Source organism: Galeopterus variegatus, unplaced genomic scaffold (genome assembly GCF_000696425.1).
Source record: "Galeopterus variegatus unplaced genomic scaffold, G_variegatus-3.0.2 Scaffold6333, whole genome shotgun sequence".
Taxonomy (NCBI): domain Eukaryota; kingdom Metazoa; phylum Chordata; class Mammalia; order Dermoptera; family Cynocephalidae; genus Galeopterus; species Galeopterus variegatus.
This window is the reverse complement of record NW_007732444.1, coordinates 65,246-73,853: the sequence shown is the minus strand read 5'-3', so window position 1 is coordinate 73,853 and position 8,608 is coordinate 65,246. Positions and strand designations below refer to the sequence as shown.

The window sequence follows — 8,608 nt, the reverse complement described above, 5'->3', positions numbered from 1 at the left end:
GGCCCGGTGGCGCACTGCTGTAGTGCGCCGCTTGGGAAGTGTGGCGGCGCTCCCGCCGAGGGTTCAGATCCCACATACAGACCGGTTCCCGCTCACTGGCTGAGCGAGGCGCAGGAGCAACACTGAGGGCTGCGATCCCGTTGCCGGTCCCGGTCCGGTGCGGGGGCGACACTGAGGGTTGTGATCCGTTGCCGGACATGGAAAAAGACAAAAAATAAAAAATAAAATAAATAAAATGGTAAAGAAATAATAGAGGAACTCAAAAATGTAAGCAAGAAACATACATTATCCAAAAAAGGGGCAAATTTGAAAAAATACAAAAATGAAAAAATAAATGAATAAAATTTAAAACGAACCTTGTATAAAAGCAGACAAGACACAGCTAAAGAGAGAATCAATGAGCTGAAAGACATCTGAAAACAAAGCATGCTGAACAGAAAAGAAAGCATGAGCAACTATTAAAGGTACATTTATAGATATAAGGATGTAATAAAGACTAACATATATCTAATCATATTTGAAGGACAGGAGAAGAAAGAGAATGGGTGTAGGCAACAATCAATGAAAATTCTTGGACTCAGGAAACTAAACAAGTTCTAAATAGGATAAACAAAAGGAAAGCCACATCTTCACACTCATATACTAGAAAAGGACAAGATAAAGAGAAGACTTTAAAAGCAGCCATGAAACCAAAAGGATTATCTAAAGCCAGGTAGACTGATACATGAATTCTTAAGACCAACAATGGAAGTCGAATGAGTGAAATATTATCTTCAAAGGAAAGATAACTGTCATTTTAGAATTGTACATCCAGATATGCCACCCTTCAAAATCATCAATAAGGGCCGGCCCGGTGGTGCACTGCTATAGTGCGCCGCTTGGGAGCGCGATGGCGCTCCCGCCAAGGGTTCGGATCCCACATACAGACCGGATCCCGCTCACTGGCTGAGCGAGGTGTGGGAGCAGCACCGAGGTTTGCGATCCCGTTGCTGGTCCCAGTCCGGTACGGGCGCGACACTGAGGGTTGCGATCCGTTGCCGGACACGAAAAAAGACAAAAAGGAAAAAAAAAATCATCAATAAAATAAGAATTATTTTTAGACAAATAAAAACAGAGCTTACTAATAAAGAGCCTCACTGAAGGTGCTTCAGAAGGATATAGTTCAAGAAAATCTTAGATATAATGAAGGAATGGTGAGAAAAGAAGTCAGTTACGCGGTGGATGTATCTAAATAAACATTGCCTGTATTAAGTAATAATGTCTAGCTTTGGGGGTTAAAACTGCAGTGGAACTAAAACATTGGGCAATAGTATCATGTAAGTCAGAAGTGTAGCTAAAGTTTCTAAGTTTTCCTTCTCTGGGGGAAAAAAAGAGATACTGATCTACTTTAGACCTTAAGTTTTCATATTAAATATTTAAGGGTAATCACTAAGAGAATAGAAGTAGTATATATATTTTCAAATATAGAAGTTAAAACTTCAAATTAAAGTAAAAACTGACACAATTAAAGGAGGGGACAAAAACAAGCATAGAGAAGAAGTAAACGTCAAATCACTAAGGATATATATGCAACTGTTATAGTGGCGGTAGAAGTAGTAATGTCAATAGTAGTAGCAATAGTAGCAACAGCAGCAATTGTACTAGTAACGATTAGCAGTAATAGTTGTAGTAATACCTTATCATGATTGTATATATGTGTGTCAAGTTCTGGGCTAAGTATTTTACATGCATTACCTCACTCATTGTTACCAAAAGTGAGGTAGTTACTATTAATCTTCATTTTACAGATGAGGTTTATTACTGATATAAACCAAGGCAGACAGCTAAAGAGTAAGATTTCAGGGAGTTTTAAAATAATTGATCATCCACTGGATTTGCCAGTTGAGGGATAACTCTTAAGTTAGTGGCTTGAACAATTGAGTAGGCAATTCCTGGCACCCAAAAGCAATTCGAACATTTCATGCATGAATTAAGTCAATCAAAGACACAGAGAAGAAAAAAAAAAGACACAGAATATCCAAAGAGGGGTGGAGTTGTGTCTGTTTTCTTTGGGATGGTGAGTTATCACTAGTTCAAGAAGCTTGGCTGTGGGGAAAAAAGCAAGGGATGACAGGTTGGTTGCTGGAAGAGGTCACAGAGTCCAAGGAGAGTTGTGTGGGCAGTTTTGTTTGTTTTAAATAGAGATACTTGAAAATGTGTGTAAGAGATGGAAGGAAAGGTTAAAGACACGGATGACAGAGAGAATAACTCACGTAGAAAGGAGGAGAGTTATAATTTAAAACAAAAGTGCTAATCCTAGGAAAATAATCAAATGGTCAGGTCAAAAGAACAAAACTACAAAAGTAGGCAAAGATCTAGCTTCTCTCTCTCCTGAGTAGCCAGGAATGGCACGTCACGAAATCCTTCAGAAGACATTAGATCCTCCTTAAAGATGCATAATAAAGAAACCTTACATACACACTGGGATAGGGGCAGCAGGAGGTCCTCAAACACCTGGGACAAACGAAGAGATAGCAGGAAAACAGCTACAGAAAGACCGTGTGGGCTTCAGGGTACAATTCTCTCTGCAGTTTGTGCTGCTGTCACTCAACTGCTCCAGGGAAGAGTCCATCATTTTTATCATTTCTTACGCATAGGTCATCATGCAATTGACACTCAGGTATGTCATTTAACTATTCTCCTCGTTATGAGAAGAAAACAAACAAAAATAAAACCAGAGCAACTACAACATTACATAAATGCCTAAGAAAAAACATTTCCCTTCACAAACAAACAATACATTTCTCTAAAAAGATAGAGAAATTTACAAAAAAAACAAAAAAAAGAAAGAAACTGAAGAACATATTTTTAAAGGCAAGAAATACGGCTTTTCAAATGATGTAAATGCACTATGATTTTATTTGAAAGCTCTCTCAGTAGATGCTGGCTCAGGAGTTGAGTCACCTAAAATGCAACTCTGTAAGGAAAGCATTCTCAATCTTTAGGGAATAGGGTTATATGTTACTTCCGAACTTCTTTGCCAAGTTCTTGAAACCAAGATAGGCTCTGAAGAACACCCTATCCCAGCATCAACCAATCTGAAGGGAGGAGGTAAGATATTTGAAGGATATGTACTTGTGAAAAGCTAAGAGAGAGATCCATGGCAACTAAGCACACAGATTAAATTACACATAAGTTTTTAGCAGTCATTTATCAAACATTAAAACTAAGGTGGCAATGTACCAAAAATCTAGATTTTAACCCAAAATGATACAAGTTATGATATTGCACTTAAGATACAAATTTACTAACTAAATACATAAATTTTTACATATTCTTACATATACACATTTTTCAAATCACTAAAGCAACTTTTAGAAAATCAGTTTGCATTGCCAATTTTATATTCGTTCTAAGAAAGTATCTGCTAACCACATTAATGACCAAAAGGGGGAAAAAAAATCTAAAGTGACCCAAATATATTTAACATCATACCATAAAAAAGATTCCTCTAAAAAAGGAGAAAGTAAAAAGATCCAGAAAAAAAATCCTTTTTCTTCCATGAGCTGACACAAAGCCTGTTTAATTATTTTTGAGTTATTTCTAAAGCACACTCCCTCCTCTTACCTCTTTGCCACTCTTCTGCTTCTCCTGCTCCTGCCAACCCTGAACAACAAATGATCTGTTTTGTCTCCTCCTAGGATACTGAGCATCATCTGAGAATGTCACAGGACTGCACAGATTGGACCCTTTACATATTTATGGTATGAATGACAATCAGATTATTATTTTTCAGAAGCATATTTCTCCTGTCTATTCTTGACTGCCTAAAAAATAACATAGTCTGTTCTAAACTATCTCCACACTTGGGCTGGGTCTATTGGTGACCAAAGAGAAGGAACAAAGTGTTCCCAGGTATTGGAAAATGAGAGGGTGTGTTTAGACAATGACATCAGTTAAATGAGAGCAATTGGAATCAAAGTAAAATATATTTACAGTAAGTTAGTATATGTACTTCTCATAATGAGAGTTACCTTAGTATTCAGTAATCTTTTATATATTGTTCTACTTAATTTTATTCAGTAAGCGTTGCTTACTTTTTGGATATTTCAGCACTATAGAAAACCCTATTAAGTTATCATAAATATAAATATGTGGTATACACTGAATTAGTGTGCAAATGGCATTTCTATAAATCAAAATACATTGTATATGTACTAAGCAAGTTTATGTAAAGGAAATACACTTTTAGGTTTAAATTTTTATTTTATTTTTACTCATAAAATTTCTTACTTTTTTGTAGCTATTTTATTTATTTTTTAATCTTAAATTATTTTTTTTTAAATTATTTTTTTACTGCTCAGAATTTCCTTTTATTGGTTTATGAATATTCATGGGGTACAAGGCAAATTGTCACCACTCATGCCTAAGATGTGATGGCCAGATCCATACTCGCAGCATGCCCATTACCACGAATTGTGATTATACCCTGTGTCCCCCGCCCAATTATCCCCAACCTCCCTCCCCATCCCCCTTTCCCCACTCCACTTTGTATCCCTAGGTATGTTCTCTCCCTCTTTGCAGCTATTAAAGCAGCAGGAATTTTGTGGTAATTTGACAATATTTGCCTTGAATCAAAACACAGTCCATATCTCCTACTACCTTTACCAGATATTCTTATAAGAAATATATTCTTATTTTTTCTTAATTTGGAAGGAACAGAATCATTAATAAAATTCTAGTATCTCTCAAACATGAGATTCAGAACTTGAAGCACTTGCTTTTCATGTCAAATAAGCTCACTGTTAAAAAAAAAACCCTCAAAAATATGGGAGAAAAATAGGATTACTGATAACCAAATTGGTTTTTCATAAGGTTTGTTTGATGTTAATAGTAATGTGTAAGTTTGAATTTTGGTGATCTTAAATAGGGTACTTTAACAATGTAGCATATATATATAGCATCAGAAGCACTATTAACTGAAATAAATCTTATACCAGGGCTGCAAAACAATCCAATTTTCCCATGTAGATGTTACTCTAGCTTTTTGTTCAACCTTGACACACTGTGTTGAGTAAGTACTAGGTGCCCTACTGGATCTCTTTACTTTATTATTTGATTTGGGCTATTCTTTAGGCCATCAACTACAAAACAGAAAAGAAAAACCCACTGAAGTGTAAAACAGTTGTAACCAAGAAGAAGAATACTTGTTGAGTCCTGGATGCTTTATATGCTATCAAACAGGTATAGAAAGTTACAAGGGAGAGGAAACAATGATGTACAGATGGACCCCCAAAATCAATGTCAAACTAATACTGATTAGGTGTTTAATTTTCATGTGCAAAGGGTAACATTATTATAGTAGGGTAGGTATGGAACAAAAGTTTTACATAATCCGAAAGTACTGTAAAAATGTAATCCTTATTTAGATTATTAAGGCTTACCATATCCTTTAAGTTTAATATATAACTGCTGATTAAGGTGATGGTTTTCTGAATATGTTTTTCCTTCAAGAAACATATTGTTATTGGAAAAAAAAGGAAAAATATATATGGAAATACATGTAATTGAGTTTATCTCCACCTTTTCACTATATGTAATTCTGCCCCCAGATGTTAACAGACCATTTCTTTAAATGTGTAAATCATATACCATTAAGCATCATTTTATAAATCACCATACTCAGCATCAATAATTTTAAAAACTGAAAAAAATTTTTAAAAATGATCTTTTAGGGCCGGCCCCGTGGCGCACTGCTATAGTGCACATTAAGCATCATTTTATAAATCACCATACTCAGCATCAATAATTTTAAAAACTGAAAAAAAATTTTAAAAATGATCTTTTAGGGCCAGCCCGGTGGCGCACTGCTATAGTGCGCCGCTTGGGAGGCGCGGCAGCGCTCCTGCCGAGGGTTCGGATCCCACATACAGACCGGTTCCCGCTCACTGGCTGAGCGAGGCGCGGGAGCAACACCGAGGGTTGCGATCCCGTTGCTGGTCCCGGTCCGGTACGGGGGCGACACTGAGGGTTGCGATCCGTTGCCGGACACGGAAAAAGACAAAAAAAAAAAAAAAAAATGATCTTTTAAACCAGTACTCTAAATAATATTAAATACACATTTCATAAAGATTTTGAGCCAAATTAATCCAATAGCTTAAAAACAATCACAGAACCATAAACTCTGATCTTATAATCTTCCAATCTAAAACCCAAACTAAAAAGTTATATAAAAATCAAACTACATTTTGTGCTCTTTTCCTTCCAACCAGTATTTAATATTTTCAAAACTAAAACATTGACTACTTAAGATTGCTTCAGTGACTATAGAGAAACTTGATTATGTGCTTGCATGTTTTAATAACAAGTATGATTCACTTTTATAAATAGTATGTTACTGAAAACCTCTGAAAATTACTGAGGTAATCTACTGATTTTTAAAGGAAATTCACAAGAAATTTTGAGCAAAGATGTCCTTTTATAGTGCATATACATATAACACAATTTTTACATTCACATTTTCCATATAATCTTTTCTTAGAAAAGGACATATTAGTAGTGTGATACCTATTATTCCAAATTCCACCCAAAGGTTAGTTTTAAGTTGAAGATAATTTATGTCTTATGGGAAAGGTAAAATGTAAAAAGAAAAGCCACCAACCAATACTCCTCAGTGCTTGGTTTTTGCAAAGTTTTCTTGGATATCACAGAGATTACAATATGTGTGTGCCTTGTGATGCTTAATTTCACACAAAGCCACACAAGCAGGGAGTGTTTTGGAGATCAGACCATTTAAGCTAATATGCTTCCTTCTCCCTGCCCCCCCCAATAGACAATATTAGTAAATAATCTATAAATGGAAGTTTTTCACAGTGGTTAAAAGCTATGAAAGTTAATTACCTTCCCTGAACCTATTAAGTGGTGACATATAATAATGTAAAACTAAGTGCCTGGGATATAGAAATTGCTCAATAAATTTTTAGCTCTTATGATTATTCATACTAATAATTCAACACCAGTTCCTATTTCAGCTACTTTCTTTTAACATGAAATCTTACCCCTATGTTCCACATCTTCAAAATCACCTCACTCACTAATATATGCTGGAGATATTGGAAAATCTCCCACCTTCAAATTTTTTAAAAGACTTTTCCAGATCCAAAAGACTATGATGACTAAATATTTAGATCTGGAAAGTCTACGTTTATCTGAATAATGTTTTAATGAAATGCAAAAACCTTTGAATGTTCTCTGAAATATATTGATACACTGATTTATCATCTTCATGATAGATCAGCATAGCAAATCCATAATATATACCTTTTTTATTATAAGGATTTTCTAGATTGACATACAGTTTTAAGACATGAACCATACTTCCAGAGTTGGGGAAACTGATGGAAAGATGGCAAAATGATTCAGCATGCATGCTGCAGCAAAATGAGCTACTCATGAATTTACAATTCCCACTTCTGTTAGGTGCCTGGCCCTGGTGACCTCTCTCATTCTGTACTGTATATGTAACATATGATACTATAATCAATAAATTTTGTTAAACATTCTCTGAGGAAAGGCATAATTGTATTTTCCCCTCAGATGAGCTTCTAGAAACAAAATTATTCAATTTTATGAGACAACAAGTTTTCAAGGCTGGACAACTCTTACAATGTCCAGCTGTAAGCTTCATCAAGCTCTGCTTATACAGACAATAGGGCTACCAGTTCTAATACTACTGCCATTTTCTCAGCTGCACGAGGGAGAAAGTGGGGGAAGGCCCGAGGCAAAAGAAAACCAGAAAATGGGCAAAGGAAGCCAGATGGGGAGATAGGTATGGCTATACCTGTGTCTCTCATGCCAACACCAATCTGTACCAATAAACATCGTAACAGGACAGAAGATCCTAAGCAGGTCAAAAGGACTGAATAGATCTGCAGAATACATTCTGATGTAGCCTTACTTATGAGGAGACTCATTACCCAAAGCAGTTGAAAGTCTTTTTCTGTGCCTTCTTAACTCTTTAGTAACAAAAGATTTACTATGTTAATCAAATGAAACATTTCAGAAAGATAAATTACAAACTAGAATGAAGTTTTTTCCCACCAAATAACCAATATAAAAGATATTACAAATTAAATGTTTTCATCTAAAACTGCACCATCTCAAAGGCCAGGAGAGTACATCCATTTTGTGACCACAGCATAATCATTCCACCCAACATTTTCTGAGAATGGGACAAAGAAGTGGAGCAGTATGTGTAAAATGAAATCACCATTATCTATGAAGTACAATTTCCTCATTCAATAGCTTAAATCTATTTCGGTTTGGTGTAGTGACATATGACACACAGTCACACACACCCACACTCACACACGAAACCTCAGCAGCAACACTAAAAAATATATTATTTTAGAACTACCTAAAACGCATTTAGAAAACACCTAGGGTAACATTGACCTTCTGTGAATCCACCTTTTGTTTTGTTTTGTTTTGACTGTGCAACCCCTGATTTTCTCTAAGGTGGCGGAGAAAGAAAAAAGGGGGGTGAAAAGCACTTAATCAAGAGTGTATAATTTCTTGGCATCTTATTTTATATACAATATAATATACTCATATTATATTTTTCCCTCCT

At 35.6% G+C, this 8,608-nt stretch overlaps 1 protein-coding gene across 1 annotated transcript in view; it reads right to left on the bottom strand.

Annotated features, from left to right (window-relative positions):
• LOC103606135 (clathrin coat assembly protein AP180-like) overlaps positions 1-8,608 on the bottom strand; it is a gene marked incomplete at its 3' end in the record, with an annotated part of 56,022 nt that overhangs the window by 45,927 nt on the left and 1,487 nt on the right. The window lies entirely within an intron of this gene.